Consider the following 19,536-nt stretch of genomic DNA (forward strand, 5'->3'; position numbering starts at 1 on the left):
TTTTTTAGGTCCAGTTGGTTTTATGGTTTATCCAAATGGCTCTATGGAATTTCAGCTCAAGCTTTCATCGTTTAGTCATAGAACCTGATTAAATTTGCATCGCTGCATTCAAGAAGTGTAAAGTATATTTATGACTGTAGAGAAAGGGGGTACATTACCGGTGTTTATAGTGAGATGTGAATTTGATTAAACTAAATCAAGGCAAATGAAAACTGCTGTGTTTGGATGTCTTCACTTATAACCTGTTTCACATATTTAATTTATTGTTCATTCTAATCTGTACGTTATGAAGCATTTTATTCAATCTAGCTACCCATTTGTGCAACCTCGTCACGAAGTGTTTGAGACTATTGTAGTGGAGTAGGTCTACTGTAGCAGGTCTTCACAGGTCCCCCAAACTCGACTACCTGAGAGGGTCCAGGTCCAAAATTCTTGATTGTATCATTTCTCGGGTGTATGTAGCTACCAGTGGTGGACCCAACTACACCAAATCACTCTTAACTCTTAATCTGCTTTTCAAAATGCGATATTCACTTTAATTATTATTTTCTTTTAATTTGTTAGTACAATTAACTTCATCTAACCACTCAAATCTGAAAACTACTGAACCAAAGTTATGTAGTGCCTAGTTAACGTGTGTAGTTTGACAACTGCTGAACACTATATTTTTACCTCAAATGTATCAGTTTATAAATGTTGGAAGGTAAAACTAAATCATATGTCTGTAAATAGTACATCATTCTCCATCTGGCGGTGTGCTTCAATAGGACAAAAGTGGAAAGTCACCCTGCACTACCATTGCTGAAATACCTGATTTGTATATAACCATATAATCCATATATTTAATTGATACACTAAGCTGATTAATTCCAAGCAGAGAGATGGGCAATACTGTATCAGTTGACAAGTCTTGTAGAAAAAGTCATATTGTACAAGGTTTCATTGGTCAAAACTGGAATTTCACGAGTTAAGGACCAGACATTGAAATGGGTTTCAAATTTTTATTGAGGATATGGAATTGGACGTGAGAATGAGGATGAGAATGGACCAGATGAAGCAGAGGGCTGCAGATGAAGGATCCAGGGGGTGGAATCTAGAGATTGGAGTCTTAGGTAGACATGGTCAGGCCATGGTAGTTATGCTGCTGTGGTGATGGCAATCCCTAAAAAGAAAACTCCAAGTTAGTCTGACTCTGGCGAGGAATTGAGCTGTTCTGGACTGCAGGTGCTGAATGGTTGGCGATATAGTTGAGGTAGTACAGGCATATGGATGAGATGCCCATGGAGTTACCCAACCTTAAACCCCAGGAGAGCTAGCAGAAGTGACGGTGGCAAGGAAAAGAACTCCCTTGGAGGAAGAAAACCTTAAGAGGAAGCAGGTTTAGCTGAGGAGCCAATCCTCTTTTGGCTGATTAGGTAGGATTCTGTGTGTGAGGTGGATGGTGTCTGTAAACTGAGGCAGGAACTGGAGAACTGCTTGAGTTAATGCAGGTTCTAAGAGATGAGCATGTTGTGGGCTGTTGTCAGAGAGGATGTAGGAATGATAGGCTTGAGGGGACCAGCATCCAAGGAGTGTTTGGGATGCCGTGTCGAGATGCCATGGATGCAGCTCTGATGTGGAAGTAGTGTCTGGAGAATTGGTCAGATAGGGATAGCTTGTCTCAGATGGGAATGGAACCATTGGCGAGGTGATGTAGCCAGATTTGGTGATGAATAGTGGATCAGATGGAGAGGCATGTTGAGCTTGTCTGGGTTGTAGACAGTAGGTGAGTGGTTTGTGAGGGCTGAGGATAGATGGTAGCCGGAACAGGTAGACTGGTTTACTTCTGCCCAACTGATCGGTTTACCTTGTTTGATGTTGAAGGAAACTTTTTCGAGGATGGCGTTGTCTGATATGCTGAGATGAGAAGTGATTTAGGTAAATGATAGAGGATGTCAACTCAAAACGTTGCAGGAAGTGCTTCAAAAAGAACAATTTTGAAATGTTTATCTTGTATTTTTTGCTAATGCAATAAATGGTAGTTACAATTACAAAATGGTGAGCCTATCATTGGGCTCCCGAGTGGTGCAGCGTTCTAAGGCACTGCATTTTGGTGCTAGAGGTGTCACTACAGGCCCTGGTTCGATTCCAGGCTGTATCACAACCGGCCGTGATTGAGAGTCCCATAGGGTGGCGGACAACTGGCCCAGTGTCGTTAGGGTTTGGCCGTCATTGTAAATAAGGATTTGTTGTTTGTGCTTCTGACTTGCCTAGTTAAATAAATAAACTTTAAAATCATTATCTGATGTGTTGGTGATTAAACAAAATGTGCTCATGGAATTTCATGGGAAAAATTTGATTTTGCATGAATGACACGGGTGAAAGTGTGAATCCCCAATTAAGGCACAATTAAAGGTTCTGAACATAGATTTTTAAGGTCTTGCCTATGGAAAGACTTAGCACTAAAATGAAATTAAAACATTTATACTAGGAGGATGTCATATCATTGGATGAGTGGGTGAGTGACCGACTTTTCCCCCTCATATAATTTGCCGGTGGCTGCAGCTAGAGATGCAGGCGTAATTTGGTTAGTTAGCAAGAATTGTGAATCGCTTTGCTAGCTAGCTAGCTATGCTGAACTTGAACAACTGTTAACCAGTTAGCATATCTCTTGCGTTCATAAATTCACTCTGGCTAACTACTCCGATTTCAGAGCACTCTTGTCTGAGTGTACCAGAGCGCAGAATAACTGATGAATTTACCGACTTTCAACACCCTCTGAATATGACTGGTGTCAGTAAATGGCGGCAAAAAAAAGTAATTGTTGCCAGCAGCGCAGTTAGTCACCAACGCTCTAGATAAAATGAAAACGGCCTAACCAGCTCTGCTAGGGCGAGCAAAACGGTCAGTGTTAAAAACGAAGGGTCATATTCTTCCTGGGAGTGTATATGAACAGATTTGAATAAGATTTAATGTCCACTTTAACTCAGTGTAAAGGGAATAAGGGGATACAATACTGTTTGTGCCGATACGTAAACTTATTGCATCGTGAAATGTGAGATGTGTATCTGAGCAGAAAGTTGGGCAACTATGTTTTTTTTTAAATTTATTTTTATTTTACCTTTATTTAACCAGGTAGGCAAGTTGAGAACAAGTTCTCATTTACAATTGCGACCTGGCCAAGATAAAGCAAAGCAGTTCGACAGATAAAACGACACAGAGTTACACATGGAGTAAAAACAAACATACAGTCAATAATGCAGTATAAACAAGTCTATATACAATGTGAGCAAATGAGGTGAGAAGGGAGGTAAAGGCAAAAAAGGCCATGATGGCAAAGTAAATACAATATAGCAAGTAAAATACTGGAATGGTAGTTTTGCAATGGAAGAATGTGCAAAGTAGAAATAAAAAATAATGGGGTGCAAAGGAGCAAAATAAATAAATAAATTAAAATTAAATACAGTTGGGAAAGAGGTGTGGAAATGTGGAAATCTTTTATTTTTTATTTTCATTTTGATGTGTTTGTTATTATTGTTGTACTTTTTTTCTATTACACTATTTTGTTTCTGATTGTTATCATTGTTTCTGTCTTCGTTGATGTTGTTTTTGTTTAATATATATCAATATAACAAAGAAAGAAACATTAAGAACCTTTACATTGAGAATGTCAAGGCAATATATACTGTCTGTCACTTAATTGTGTTTTTCAATTATCCTTATGTTTAAAGAACTGTGATATTTGTTTAAAACAATTTAAGATACAGTATATAGGCCCTACCACAAATATGGATATTTTTACTCCTATTGTAACTAATGTAATCAACTGCCTTTGTGATGAGAAATTAAATCATTAAAACTAGTTTACAGTGAGAATGGAATAGCTGTTTGATTATTGACGATGTATTGTATTACACAGTAGGTGTATCACCCCATCTCCCTACACTCAAACTCAACTCATACCAACCCTTGAGACTTCACCTCATCCGATATATGTATTCATGTAATTATTGCACAATACGCCCCAATATATCACAATTTATTGCACATCTGAAAATCACTACCTAAATGCAACATCCCAGGATGTCCTGGTTTGTCCTCATCATTTAGCTCTAATTAGAGGGCTCTGACCCTAGTGTCAATTTCCAGCCACCTCACACAACCAATGTTTGGTAACGCACCATCACTCTGACCCAGACCCTCCATAGTCCTCTCTGCAGAGAGATCACACAGGGGTCATGAAGTCATTTCCCATGCTCTCCTGTTACACCAGAGTGACCACAGGAGCGATCACACACGCATGCATGCACAGGAGGGAGAGATCATGTCCATATAGTCTCCTGGGAGACTAGAATGACCATAGGGACAGGAACACATCAGAGCCCAGCCCGCAGCATCAGCCTAAACATGCCCCAGGGTCAAAGGTTTGACCTAGTGCAAGGTCACACCCAGGGCTCCACAGGTAGAGCCGCATGAATGACTTACCAGAGGTTTCAGGATTGAGATTTTCATCTAAATCCCACTTAACTCAGCATGGATCTGTAAAAACAATATGTCCCATTGAGTAGAGAAAGAGTAGGTGAGACGATTATGGCCTTTATTGCTAGAGGATCTTGCTTTAGAGCCTCTGAATTGAGCTGAGGGATAATGAGGTTTCCTGAATGAAAAAGGGTATCTTCTAACAGAAGAGCTCTGTTGTGCATGGTGTTTTACCTTCTTACAAAAAACAGAATCATCCACTCTTTCTTTAATTTAGCCTACTACTACTGTATGCATCAATATGATCTGCCACTATGCATTTACAGTTCCCTCTGCAGTGATATTTTGTTGCCCCGTATTAGAGAGTAGCTCATGAGTGTGGATGATTCCCACATCAGTAGCAGCGAGGTATCCTTCTCCTCTCTCTTACAAAGGCAGGCTTAGAGGTGTTTTCTTTTGTCATCAGTAACGTGTTGAAGTAAAGGAGGTAATGGTGCCACAAAAGCTCCAATTAAAAGAGATGCTGGGAAGGAAGGGAGCGCCTCTCCCCTATTCAGACACCAACTGCACCCAGCCCCCTCCACACACACACACACACACACACACACACACACACACACACACACACACACACACACACACACACACACACACACACACACACACACACACACACACACACACACACACACACACACACACACACACACACACACATCACACATTTTCCCGAACAAAGAATGTATCAACCCCTACAAATAATGTCCATTAATTATAATCCACATAATAATTCACATTCACATTATCTTCCTGCTGTAAAACACTGGCTCAAATTAAGATCCTACATCTGTACGCGCACGCATTCACACACACAACCCTACACACATTTTCCCTGACCCCCCCCCCCCCACCATCCCAAACTCAGCGCGTTTATCAATCAACCACTTAAAGGGCGGATAAGAGACCCCATTAAAACTAATTCAGGGGCCCATTTTATGGTCCTAGTCCTTTCCCAAGGGGTCAGAGAAGTTAGTGCTGAGAGGGACATGACCCTGGGGGCAAAGAGTTGAAGAGGGAACAGGGAACCAAGTTGAGGAGGGAAGGGGGAACATAGTTGAGTAGAGAGAAGCAAGGGGAAGGTGAAGGAGAGCCAAGTATACTACCATTTTTACAGAGACACTGACCTTGGTAATGGATGAGACTGAAAGAGGTGAGGTGGTGGGGAAAATGAGTGAAGGAGAAAGATAGAGAGAGAGAGAACAAGAAAAAGTAATTGAAAGACAGAAAGGGAGAGGGAGGGAGAGAAGAAGGCATGAAGGAGGGAGCAGGGAGGGACAGAGAGGCTCCTCCTTTTCAGAGCTGATGCCTGACGGCCTGCCTTCTAGGGTCAATCAGGACTGTTGATTGACAGGTGTGCTGACTGAGAGGGTGGGCAAGTGTGCTGTGGACGAGAGTTAAGAAAGGAGTAGAGACAAAGCACACACTCACAAAGGGCCACAGACGCTCATTAATGATAAAGAACTGTATCATCTCTACTAAAATGTTGGTACAAAGTTATAGTCTGTTTGTAGTCTGTACTTGAAAACATAACTGTGAGTAGCCTTAAAATACACACATTAGACCACTTAGAAGTAAGCCCATAAAACTTTATGAGCATTTATAAACATTTTAGAAAAATGTTGTTTGACCAGATACAATGCTATTTCACAGCAAACAAATTAACAACTGACTTTCAGCAAGCGTACAGGGAAGGGCACGGAACAATGCTGAATGATGAAGAGACACACACAAACACAGACACACGCATGCACTATAACACATACTCTACACACACACACACACACAGACACACACAGACACACACACACACATTGTAATGTTGTGGTATTGTGGTATTGTGGAATTGATATTTTAAGTTTGTAATAAGACAGTAATAAATTTGCCTCCCGAGTGGCGGAGCAGTCTGAGGCATCGCTACTTCCCCGGGTTCGATCCCAGGCTATGTCACAGCCGGCTGTGACCAGGGGACTAATGAGGCGGCGCACAATTGGCCTCGCGTCGTCCGGGTTAGGGGAGGGTTTGGCCGGGCCGGGATTTCCTTGTCTCATCCTGCTCTAGCGACGACTTGTGGCCGGCCGGGTTAAGCGAGTAGTGTATCAAGAAGCAGTGTAGCTTGGCAGGGTCGTGTTTCGGAGGACGCATGGCTCTCGACCTTTGCCTCTCCCAAGTCCATAGGGAGTTGCAGCGATGAGACAAAACTGTAACTACCAATTGGATACCACGAAAAATGGGGAGGAAAAGGGGTATAAAAAGAGAGTAATAATCTAATGTCTTGTATGATGTATTGTTTTATTAAGCTGATGTGTTTTGTTATGATGTGCTTGTTTTAACCCTGTTTGGACCCCAGGAAGAGTAGCTCCTGGGGACCCTAATAAATACAAAATATTTATTGCGTGATTATTTTATATATTGTGGATAAAAAAGCATTCATTTAGATTTTTGATCAGGGAGCTAAAGCCAATCTAGACAATGAACTCCACCCACCACAGTTGGTGACGATCTCTCAATTGGATGATAAACAAACAATATGGCAGTTATAGTTCCCTTTTTATCCATCAGACTCTTGATCCGATTTTATTTATTGGTTTATTTAAATGTCAGCTCCAGAGAGTTAACTTTATGATTGCCAAAGAGTTGTCTGTCTCAGACCCTCAATGTGTAGGGAGGCATTCAGGGCCTTATGTTCAGTCTCTCATGAAGACACTTGTAAAAACATCCAGTGAAACCATTCAGAAGTCCATAAAAGTGTTCATAAACTCCACCTCTTCTCCTCATATTATACCCAGCCTCTCTATAGTTTTCTCAAAACACAGCCTGTCACAGCCCACTGACCACTGGCCGCCCAAGGACACTAACTGGCCACAGAGGCAGGTTAAGTGTGCCTATCGAACCACAGTGGAGTGGAACAGCAGATTAGCCATGATCTTATCTATCCTATCCACTGGTAGCCGGCCCCTTTATACGCTCCATTACACTGCCGTTTAAAAGGAACAGGTTCGTCCATTCAGGTCCTGGCGTATGAATCCCAGATGCAGCGCAGAAGAACAGGCCCTTTCAGCCACAGAAATAGGTCTTTTTGGCACCTTCTAATTGTAGTTGCTAAGGACCCCAGGGTTCAATGGCGAGGCCCCGTTGTGAGGGGAAAATGCCCCGTGGTCGCCTGACAACGGCTGCCAGGGGAAGCAGAATGTGTGGGGAGGGACGGGCGAAGTCGAAACATCTCTCTTAAGACAGGAGGGATCTGGTGATTGACAGGTGGCTACATGCTCTAGTGCCGACCTCAAGGGAGGTCTGTCCTTCCTAGGTCCTGTGTATGCAGCAAAAGGAAATGTGAATTATTATGTGGATTATAATTAATGGACAACCCTGCCTGCACGTGTTTGTGAAGTGCATTTGTATGTGCTAGCATTAGGTAGCATTGATGGAGCTCTGAAAGCACTTTTTGTAAGTCCATAAGATGGGGTTTTCTAGCATATTTAGCAAACAGCCCTGTTCACTATGGTCTGAAGGGGGCAGTACTGTCCATCTACTCAGTAAGTCAAGGGCCACTACATGTCTGCTGTCTGCATGCCTGCCTGGGCCCCACCAGGACATCCATCACAGCTCTTTGACCCCCCTAGTCAACACTAGTTTTCCAGGGCCCTCAGACGGATGTATAAACGGCTGTCTCCTTCCAAACCTACCTGAACAGATGTTTTCTTTTCTTAGTCTGTATAAAATATAGCTTCTGTTGCAATTTGTAAACAGCCTGTAAATGATTGCTGATATGTGTTGTGTTAACTATGAATGTCTTTCAACATGGTGTGCAAAGTTCTTCACTCAGCAAAGTGAAGCACAGCGCCTTCAGAAGGTATTCATACGTATTGACTTATTCCCCATTTTGTTGTGTTAAAGCCTGGTTTCAAAATGGATTAAATGGCATTTAAATCATCTCACCTATCTACTAACAATGCCCCATAATAACAAAGTGAAAACATGTTTTTAGAAATGTTTACACATTTATTGAAAACAAAATACAGAAACATCTATTTTACATAAATATTCACACCACTGAGTCGAAACTTTGTAGAAGCACCTTTGGCGGCGAATACAGCTGTGAGTCTTTTATGGTAAGTCTCTAAGAGCTTTGCACACCTGGATTACTCTTCAAGCTCTGTCAATTTCTTTCTTTTTTTGTGTGAATTTGTACCCCTTTTTCTCCCCAATTTCATGGTATCCAATTGTTTTAGTAGCTACTATCTTGTCTCATCGCTACAACTCCCATACGGGCTCGGGAGAGACGAAGGTTGAAAGTCATGCGTCCTACGATACACAACCCAACCAAGCCGCACTGCTTCTTAACACAGCGCGCATCCAACCCTGAAGCCAGCCACACCAATGTGTCAGAGGAAACACCATGCACCTGGCATAACATAACATGATGCAGACACCACCATGCTTGAAAATATGAAGAGTGATACTCAGTGATGTGTTGTGTTGGATTTGCCCCAAACATTATATTTAGAACAAAAAGTTCATTTCTTTGCAACATTTTTAGCAGTATTACTTAAAGCTGAAATATGTAACTTTTTGGGTGACATTCTCATTGAAAGAAAAACTAAGAAGCGGTAGATCTGTTCTATGTGGTTTATTTCTTTGCTTCCCGTTCTTTAGATTAATTTAGCTTCTTTTACTTTCGGTTTTGTACACCAGTTTGAAACAGCTGAAAATACAATATTTTGGTTATAATGAAAATATATTTCACAGCGGTTTAGATGGTACAATGATTCTCTACACTATACTTGCTTGTTTTGTCACATAAACTGAAATTAGGCAATCTATTAGAATTTTAGCAACCACGAAATGGCAGAGCGATTTCTACATAATTGCACCTTTAAGTGCCTTGTCACAAACAGGATGCATGTTTTGGAACATTTTTATTCTTTACAGACTTCCTTCTTTTCACTCTGTCATTTAGATTTGTGTTGTGGAGTAACTACAATGTTGTTGATTCATTCTCAGTTTTCTCATATCATAATCATCAAACTCTGTAACTATTTTACAATTACCATTGGCCTCAGGGTGACATCCCTGAGCAGTTTCCTTCCTCTCCAGCAACTGAGTTAGGAAGGACGCCTGTATCTTTGTAGTGACTAGGTGTATTTATACACCATCCAAAGTGTAATTAATAACTTCACCATGCTCAAAGGGATATTCAGTGTCTACTTTTTTTATGTAAACATTTCCCTATCGGTGCCCTTCTTTGCCAGGCATCGAAAACTCCTGCCAGGCATCCTACCTGGTCTTTGTAGTTTAATCTGTGCTTGAAATTCCCTATTCAATTGAGGGACCTTACAGACAATTGTATGTGTGGGGTACAGAGATGGAGTAGTTATTCAAAAATCATGTTAACCACTATTATTGACCGCGGAATGAGTCCATGCAATTTATTATACGATTTGTTACGCATTTTTACTCCTGAACTTATTTAGACTTGCCATAACAAAGGGATTGAATCATTATTGACTCAAGACATTTTAGCTTTTCATTTCTTGTTAGTTTGTGAAAGTATCTACAACTATAACTCCACTCTGACTTTATGGGTTATTGCTTGTAGACAGTGACACAAAATCTCAATGTAATCCATTTTAAATTCAGGCTGTAACACAACAAAATGTGGAGAAAGTCAAGGGTGTGAATACTTTCTGAAGGCCCTGTTTTAATGGTGGGGATATAGTGTGGATTCTGATTTTATGTGTTTTATATGCATATAATACAGTATATCATGTGTTTATGCAATGATTCTGTGTGTTTGTGTACGTTAGGACCTCTTTGTGTCTGTCTGTGTACCCACTTTACACACCCCTGTCTGGGAACCAGCACCCCGCCAGTCCCCAGACAATCCCTCAGCAGTCCACCTGTTCATTAAGGCCCAGGGGGTTAAGGGAAACAGACAGAGCGGTGGGGTGGGGTGAGGATCTAAAGGGGGTGCAGGATACACAGCCTCCCCTGTACTCTCAACCAGACATCTGGGACAGTCTGGACCCTTCTCTCCCAGACAGCCCCCCCAAATGCGTTCCATAAGCCCCCTTCCCCCTTTACCCTTGACCCCCTGTCACAGTGGCCCTCCAGACAGGCTGGGGTTAAAGTTTAGCCTAGCAGCCACACATCAGACACGGCTGATGGACCATGCCTGATGGACCACTGATGTGAATGGAGAATAATGGTAATCAAATTGAGAGTCAGCCTGTTGGAATGTTGCTGGTGCATTCCTATAGACATGGATCCAAAGACCTTTTGGGTCCTTTTAGAAGGGTCTGTGACAAACATAGTGGATGACTCTAGATATTCTAAATGTGTAGACCGTGAAGACAAATTAGAACTGTGTTAATGGCCCCTTGCCTTCCTACCCTCTGTGAGATTATATTTTGATTCAAAGTCTACGATTTATAGGGAAAGTTGTGGTATATGGACCTGACTATTTATTTGATAACTATAAAGCGTATGAACAATCCGTATCATATGGCCAATGGCTTTTAAAAGGAAGATGTGCATTCACTTATGTTTAAACATATGAAAGGACATATTGCTTTAATTGCTAAGTTGTCAATGTTGTTGTTGTTAAAGGGACCTCAGACCTGTACAATATGATAGACAATTTGCTATTCAATATCAGTATTGGTTTTACTATTAAACATACACAGTTTCAGCCACTGTTCTTGGTAACATTGTTTTGTTTCTGTACCCACAGCTCACAGCTCAAACTTTACCTTTTGACTGTGTTGATTCAAACTGGTTTCAACCAATCCACACGCTCGTCCCTGCCTCTTTGTTATAACTGATCTATAACAGAGAGGATGGGCTTCATCCTCTCTGCACTGAGCAGCTAGTCCATCCACATAGCATGTAGCAGATAGCTCTCTCTCCCCTTGACTGTAAGCATGTGCATGCATATAAGTGCGACTGCCAATACATGGCCCTTTCTTTCTCTCTCTCTCTCTCTCTCTCTCTCTCTCTCTCTCTCTCTCTCTCTCTCTCTCTCTTTTTCTCTGGAAGAATAAGAAAATAAGAGAAACCCTTCCATTAAGACTAAGATAACATTGGGAGATACACCACTGATCCAAACACATTTCAAGCCAGGTGCAAACACAGACAACAACCTCTTATTCGCTGACTATTGAATGATGATGATTCCTAGCTCTAATGAATCCTGGGCTCTGATCAGGGGTTCAACGCTACAAAACGTTCAGATAGAAATGTATAGTGTAGAACAAACCTGATTGTATGCCATGTAGAATAGGAGGGGTCATGTTAGCACATTTCTACGCAATGTTTGGAACGTTTCACTTTTCTGAATACACCCCTAATGAGTTACTCAAACTGGTTGGATTGTTTCCTACAGTAGGGAATGAAATTGCACCTTTCTCATTCAACATCATCAGCACATAGCCTACAAGCAGTAACAGGCTATTGGTTTGTCTCTTGCTGTGAGAAGGAGAGAGGCTGTGTGTAGTCTACATTCCTCTCCTCCACCACAGGACATCAAGATTAACATTCTGCCCCTAGATCGTATACCCTGAATAAAAGAGACCAAAATACTGTACTACTATGAGAGAGATATTGAGAGCAAAACCAGCACTTTTTCTTTTCACCTCCAGTCAACATGCTTGTAAGATTAAGTTATTCAAGATCTCTCCCACACACACAATCACACGCTCACACACACACGTAAAGATGCCACGTCCTCCACCCACAAAAGCCTATTCACAATGGTGCCTGTCAAATGGTGCCCGCCAAAGAGTTCTTACCAAATAGTGCCCGCCCAGAACCGGTGCTCTAAACACTCCCTCCATACTGCTGCAGTGGAGGCCTTGTCACGTTCAGGATTAAACCATTGAAACATTATGTACTTTGCTGTCCACACTTATTTTCACACACCTGTATGCTGACTCTGAATGGCATAAAACAGTTTTCTTTTACATTCATATATATGACGTCAGAGCCCGTAGCATCATTAGAAGAAAATCTCTGATGATGCTGTGTTGTTGTGTCATTTCTGGAGGTGTATGATATTGTGTTGATTCATTTAGGATGTTGGTATACACAGTGGCTTCATAAAGTATTCATACCGCTTGACTTATTCCACGTTTGTTGTGTTACAGCTTGAATTCAAAATGGTTTAAAATAATATATTCACCTATCTCCACGAAATAGCCCATAATGACAAAGTGAAAACATGTTTTTGAAATATTTGCAAATGTATTGAAAATTAAATACAGAAATATCTCATTTACATACGTATTCAAACCCCTGAGTCAATACTTTGTAGAAGCACCTTTGGCGGATATTACAGCTTTGAGTCGTCCTGGGTATGTCTTTATCAGCGTTGTACATCTGAATTTGTGGATTTTCTCCCATTCTTCCTTGCAGATTTTCTCAAGATCTGTTAAGTTAAATGGATAGCGGCGGTGAACAGCAATCTTCAAGTCTTTCCACAGGTCTTCAATGGGAGTCAAGTCTTGGCTTTGGCTGGGCCACTCGAGGACTTTCAAATTCTTGTTCTGAAGCGATTCCAGCATTACTTTGGCTGTATGCTTGGGGTCATTGTCCTGTTGGAACATAAATCTTCACCCAGTCTAAGGTTGTTTGCACTCTGAAGCAGGTTCTCATCAAGGATTTGCCTGTATTTGGCTCCATTCATTGTTCCCTCTATCCTTACCAGTCTCCAAGCCCCTGCCGCCAAAAAGCATCCCCATAGCATGATGCTGCCACCGCCATGCTTCACGGTAGGGAGGATGTTAGATGGGTGATGATCTGTGCCTGGTTTTCTCCAGACCGAGTGTTTTACATTCAGGACAAAGAGTTACATTTTTTGTTTCATCAGACCACAGAATCTTATGCTTTATGCTCTCAGAGTCTTTCAAGAGCCTTTTTACAAACTCCAAGCGTACTGTCATGTGCCTTTTTCTCATAAGTGGCCTCTGTCTGACCACTCTCCCATAAAGCCCAGATTGGTGAAGTGCTATAGAGATTGTTGTCCTTCTGGCAAGTTCTACCATTTCAGCCAAGAAACTCTGTAGCTCTCTCAAGAGTGGTCAATGGGTTCTTGGTCACCTCCCTGACCAAGGTCCTTCTTGCCCAGATGCTCAGTTTGGTCAGATGACCAGCTCTATGCAGAGTCTGGATAGTTCATACTTTTCCATTTCCCAATGATGGAGACCACTGTGCTCTTAGAAACGTTCCACACTCTAGAAATGGTTTTAGACCCTTCGCCAGATACCGTGCATTCAGAAAGTATTCAGACCCCTTCACGTTTTCAACATTTTGTTAGGTTACAGCTTTATTCTAAAATTGATTAAAAAGATATATATATTGTCATCAATCTACACACAATACCCCATAATGACAAAACAAAAACTGGTTTTTAGAAATGTTTGTTACTGAAATATCACATTTATATAAGTATTCAGACCCTTTACACAGTACTTTGTTGAACCACCTTTGGCAGCGATTACAACCTTGAGTCTGCTTGGGTATGACTCTACAAGCTTGGCACACCTGTATTTGGGAAGTTTCTCCCATTCTTCTCTGCAGATCCTCTCAAGCGCTGTCAGGTTGGATGGGGGCTGTCACTGCACAGCTATTTTCAGATCTCTCCAGAGATGTTCGATCAGGTTCAACTCCAGGCTCTGGCTGGGTCACTCAAGGACATTGTGAGAGCAGGTTTTCATCAAGGATCTCTCTGCTCCGTTCATCTATCCCTCAATCCTGACTAGTCTCCCAGTCTCTGCTGCTGAAAAACATCCCCACAGCATGATGCTGCCACCACCATGCTTCACCATAGGGATGGTATTGGCCAGGTAATGAGCGGTGCCTGGTTTCTTCAAGACATGACACTTGGCATTCAGGCCAAAGAGTTCAATATTGGTTTCATCAGACCAGAAAATCTTGCTTCTCATTGTCTGACAGTCTTTTACGGTGCCTTTTGGCAAACTCCAAGCGGGCTGTCATGGTCCTTTTACTGAGGAGTGGCTTCCATCTGGCCACTCTACCATAAAGGCCTGAATGGTCGAGTGCTGCATAGATGATTGTCCTTCTGGAAGGTTCTGCCATCTCCACAGAGGAACTCTGGAGCTCTGTCAAAGTGACCATCGGGTTGGTCACTTCCCTGATCAAGGTTCTTCCCCCCCGATTGTGCAGTTTGGCCGGGCGGCCAGCTCTAGGAAGAGTCTTGGTGGTTCCAAACATCTTCCATTTAAGAATGATAGAGGCCACTGTGTTCTTGGGGACCTTCAATACTGCAGAGATGTTTTGGTTCCCCAGATCTGTGCCTTGACACAATCCTGACTATGGACAATTCCTTCGACCTCATGGCTTGTTTTTTTGCACTGTCAGCTGTGGGATCTTATGTAGACAGATGTGTGTCTAATCAATTGAATTGACCACAAGTGGACTCCAATCAAGTTTTAGAAACATCTCAATGGTGGTCAATGGAAACAGGATGCACCTGAGCTCAATTTTGAGTCTCATAGCAAAGGGTCTGAATACTTAAGTAAATAATGAATTTTAGTTTTTTATTTGTAATATATTAGCAAAGATTATTAAAAGCCTGTTTTCACTTTGTCATTATGGTTTATGTTGTGTAGATTTATGAGATTTTTTCTTCTTCATCCATTTTAGAATAAGGCTATCTATAAAAACTGAAGGGGTCTGAATGCTTTCCAAATGCATTGTATATGCCTCATCACAATTTTGGAGAGCTACAGATAGTTCCTTAGACTTCATGGTATAGTTTTGCTCTGACATGTACTGTCAACTGTGGGACCTTATATAGATAGGGGTGTATTTCTTTCTAAATCATATCTGAACAATTGGCCATAGCTGGACTCCAATCTAGTTGTCGTGACATCTCAAGGATGATCAAAGACAATTTGATGCACCTGAGCTCAATTTGGAGTGTGATAGCAAAGGAGTGTGAATTAGATATTTCAGTTTGACATTTTCAATACATTTTCCTACATGTATAAAAACTTGTGTTCACTTTGTCATTATGGTGTACAGTGTGTAGATGGGTGAGAAAAAACATATTGAATCAATTTTGAATTCAGGTGGTAACACAATAAAATTTGGAATAAGTCATTGTGCATGAATAGTTTCTGAAAGTAATGTATTATGCCGTGTTGTAACAAGTGTTTTGCTGTACATATGATGTGTTGCGTGGTTCCCTGACTCTGCAGATAGGATTCTGGTCTTATATATTCTACTAGATGCTGCTGTCAGAGAGGAGTCTCTGAGGATCGTATAACAGCCTGCAGTTCTTAGTCAGATCACACTTTGGCCATGTTGATGTTGCCTACGTTTCCCTCTGGTTGTAAAATGCAACGAGAAAGAAGTCTTTATTCCATTTTTCCTCACAGGATCTGTAACATGTGTAAGTATAATATTTGATTCCCATGACTCCTGGATATTTCAGATGCATTACACAGCCTATACCTTAACAAAAATATAATGAAATGTAATATACAGATATACGGTATAATATGCATTATAGACGTGGGTGTCAGGGAGTGACAGTAAAAGGGAGATCAGTTAAAAAAAGCAAGCACTTCTCTCCATTATTTTCTCTGTCAATTTCACACGATTCAATTAATAAAGACTACAATCATTTTAGATTTCCCTGTAATCAAGGGTTCGAGATTTTTTTAAATCCAGTTCGACATATTTAAGGCGTATTTGGGGCGGCAAGTAGCCAAGTGGTAACCGAAAGGTTGAAAGATCAAATCCCCAAGCTGACAAGTTAAGGATTTAGTCGTTCTGCCCCTGAACATCGCCTAGTTTAAAAAAAGGTAAAATATAAGATTTAAGTTTTAGAAAATTGCTTGGCAAATTAATATATGTGTTAGAATGTGAAAGTTATTTATTATGAATTTTACAATTTACAATATGAAGATATAAATAATATCAAAATTCGTGATGAACACATGTTCTGGTATAGACTATACTCGAGGCAATTTAACGAAAACGTTAACAGAATCTCTCTATTGTCTTCTTTCCCTCTCGTTCTCGTTTTATAGCATTTACATTTCACACATTATGTAGGCCAAGGCTATGTTACTAGCCAGAAATAATAAGTCAAAAAGAGAGCTATGTTACTAGCCAGAAATAATAAGTCAAAAAGAGAGCTATGTTACTAGCCAGAATTAAAAAGTCAGAAATATGATCGCACATTTAACATAAATTATATGATCGTTAAATATATGTAGCCCACTCCAAGTTTTAGTTCCTCAATTGTGTAAGAGACCAAGAAGCAGAACACTCACTTTCACTTGCAGATGAATCATTTTCAAGACTTTTCGTTGACATATTACAAGTTTGATGACAATTAGCCCTATAATTGCTTATGTGAGGATTCAATCAAGAAATGAAATGGAAACAAATTTTTATTTGGTCTGCCATTTTGTTGCACATCGTTTTGAGAAACTCTATTTTTGAACCTGTTTGGATCAACGTGTTTAACAGTGCGAAATTCAATTGGAATAATATCATGTATTTTTTAAATCAAATGTGAGAATGTAATATACATCATTTATATTCCAAAAATGGCAAAACGTATGAGGACAATGGGCTAATCATATTATAGGGCTACATTTTATACACCACTTTTACAGGTCTAATGTAAGGTATGAAATAATATGATTGATTAAGACAATGATGTATAACCATGTTGTAGGCCTATACATTATATTCACACCTCGTTTTGAGCCCCACTTATGCTCTGGGAAGAGAGCCAGACATCGCTTAAGGACGCCCCTCCGGCAGGCCTACATCAGACTACCCAGGTATACCATTAACTATATTACTGACAGTTCAGTAAGTATTCAGAGAGTAAGCTTGAGCCTACTACGTTAATATGGCAGTGCCACAGGCACAGGAGCATTTACACAATCTAATGCAATGAGATCCATGTTTGACACAGTTTTACCCATTGATTACGTGCACCTTTCACTTAATGCAAGTTATTCGATTATTTAATTGGTTGTTGTGTCACAATCTCTCATTTATAAACTGATGAAAACGCATAGGCCCTAAATAAAACAGTTTTGCAATTATTTAATAAATATAAATACATAAACTGGAACAACATAAAATGTGCATAAATAGAGACGAAATAGGAAATTCACTTTTTTGTGTCTGGTTCTCGATTGCAAACTATAGAGATTCATTGGAAACATGTGGCGCTGTCCTCTCAGCACTTCGAATCCATAGGCTAAATGAGTCAAACTGACACATGCAATGGTATTGCCAATAATCTCCTCTTTCTCCCGATAGGCCTAGGCTACAATAAAGGTTTTGCTGGTTAAGTAATATTTGTGTGTCAATATTTAATTCAAACTTATTGCAAACAATGAGGTGTACCTTAATTAAAGGTATGAGGAACAAATTGTGAAGGAAGGAAGATTCAATGACGTCTCTTTTCTCAAACGATGTAATAAAATAGGTCAAGATACAAATTCTCTGCCTTGAAAGGTAGACCATTTGAGCTATATTCTTGACATTCATCAGAGACTGTGGATTTTACACAATTAAATGTTTCTTCTCCATGCCTGAAGGTGTCACTCTTTCCAGCCTTCTCTCAATTATTCCTGCATCTGATAGACTGCATTGCTGAGAACACTTCACTGAAGCTCTCTCTCTGGTACACATATTATCCTCTCAGACCAGCTTTCTGCATCAGGTTTTCTGCAGCATGTTATCCTTATTCTAATTCACACCTATCTTTGAATAGCTGTTTCAGTTCAGTTGCACTTCAGTATTGAATGTGAGATGTGTGATTATGATCAGAGTGACACCAGTCTGATCCTTTTACCATTCTAATTCGGATTAGCTATAAACCGCTCAGTGGTTGGGGAACCAATTGATTATGTGGAGGCCCAAATTCTTTAGGAAGAGAAAGGGACCCCTGTTGTCTTATACCAGCTCCTCAGACTCCTCCAACTTCCAAGTCCAGGGGCCCATAAATTGGATGAGGGGTACCCGGATTGGGGGGGGGGGGGAGGCATGCCTTAAACAAACTGCCGTACCCCCGGTCTGAATAAATGGGGGGTGGGGGTGTCTAGAAGGGGGTTGTAGGATACATTAAATCAGCCTGATTAGAATTTTAGGCATGGTTCAGGTCTGACATAGCGAGCGGGCAGCTCTTGAGTGATACTATTCACATCCCAGGAGAGAGGTCAATGGGTCAGAGAAGTTCACAGGACCCATCCCTATTCTCATGCTAACAGTTCATATACACAGACTTAATGCTCACTGGCTAGAAAGACGTAAACTATTCCTATTCCTATCTGCTCACTGTGAAACTTACTCCAGCGCCCACTGACTGCTGAATTGGAATGTCTAGCAACTTGTTAGTGAGTTTCCCTCTATCTTTCACTCCTCAAACTAGCCTACAACTGCAATAGCCTACTGGCTGACTCTTCTGGTTGTGTTTCCATTTTTTTGTTTACTACTTGCCATATAAAAAATAGAAACTTATTTCCTTTTCACAAAAGAACATGATTTTGCAAATGTGTTGCAGTATATTCTGACACTGCATTTATCTTGGTCTTAAAAAATATGGAAAAAGTTGGCTTTTTGTATATGAACACAATGTAATTATGACATTGTGCAGTCGCCAAAAAGCAATCAGAAATCTTCTTTTGTAGTTACTACAGTATTACTACAGATTACTACATATTTTGCCTGAAATCTGCCTGAAATACTGTGTGGTAAATATCCCAGTAAAACCACCCTGTAAAACAACCCATTATTGTTCCCTCCAATAGTCTCCTGATTGTGGTGAATAGGCTGTAACCACTAGTTAATTTAGTTAGTTAATCACCATATAGTGTTTGTTAAAGCCTGGTCATCAAGGACCTCCCCAAGCCTCTGCCTGTCCATCTCAGCCAAGAGGTCACTGGGGAATAGCCAGAAATAGACACTTAATTACTGGCACTTGACCTCTGGCTGTGACCCCTGACCTTGGTATCACATGATTGTCCT

This window comes from Oncorhynchus kisutch, linkage group LG4 (assembly GCF_002021735.2).
Source record: "Oncorhynchus kisutch isolate 150728-3 linkage group LG4, Okis_V2, whole genome shotgun sequence".
Lineage (NCBI taxonomy): Eukaryota > Metazoa > Chordata > Actinopteri > Salmoniformes > Salmonidae > Oncorhynchus > Oncorhynchus kisutch.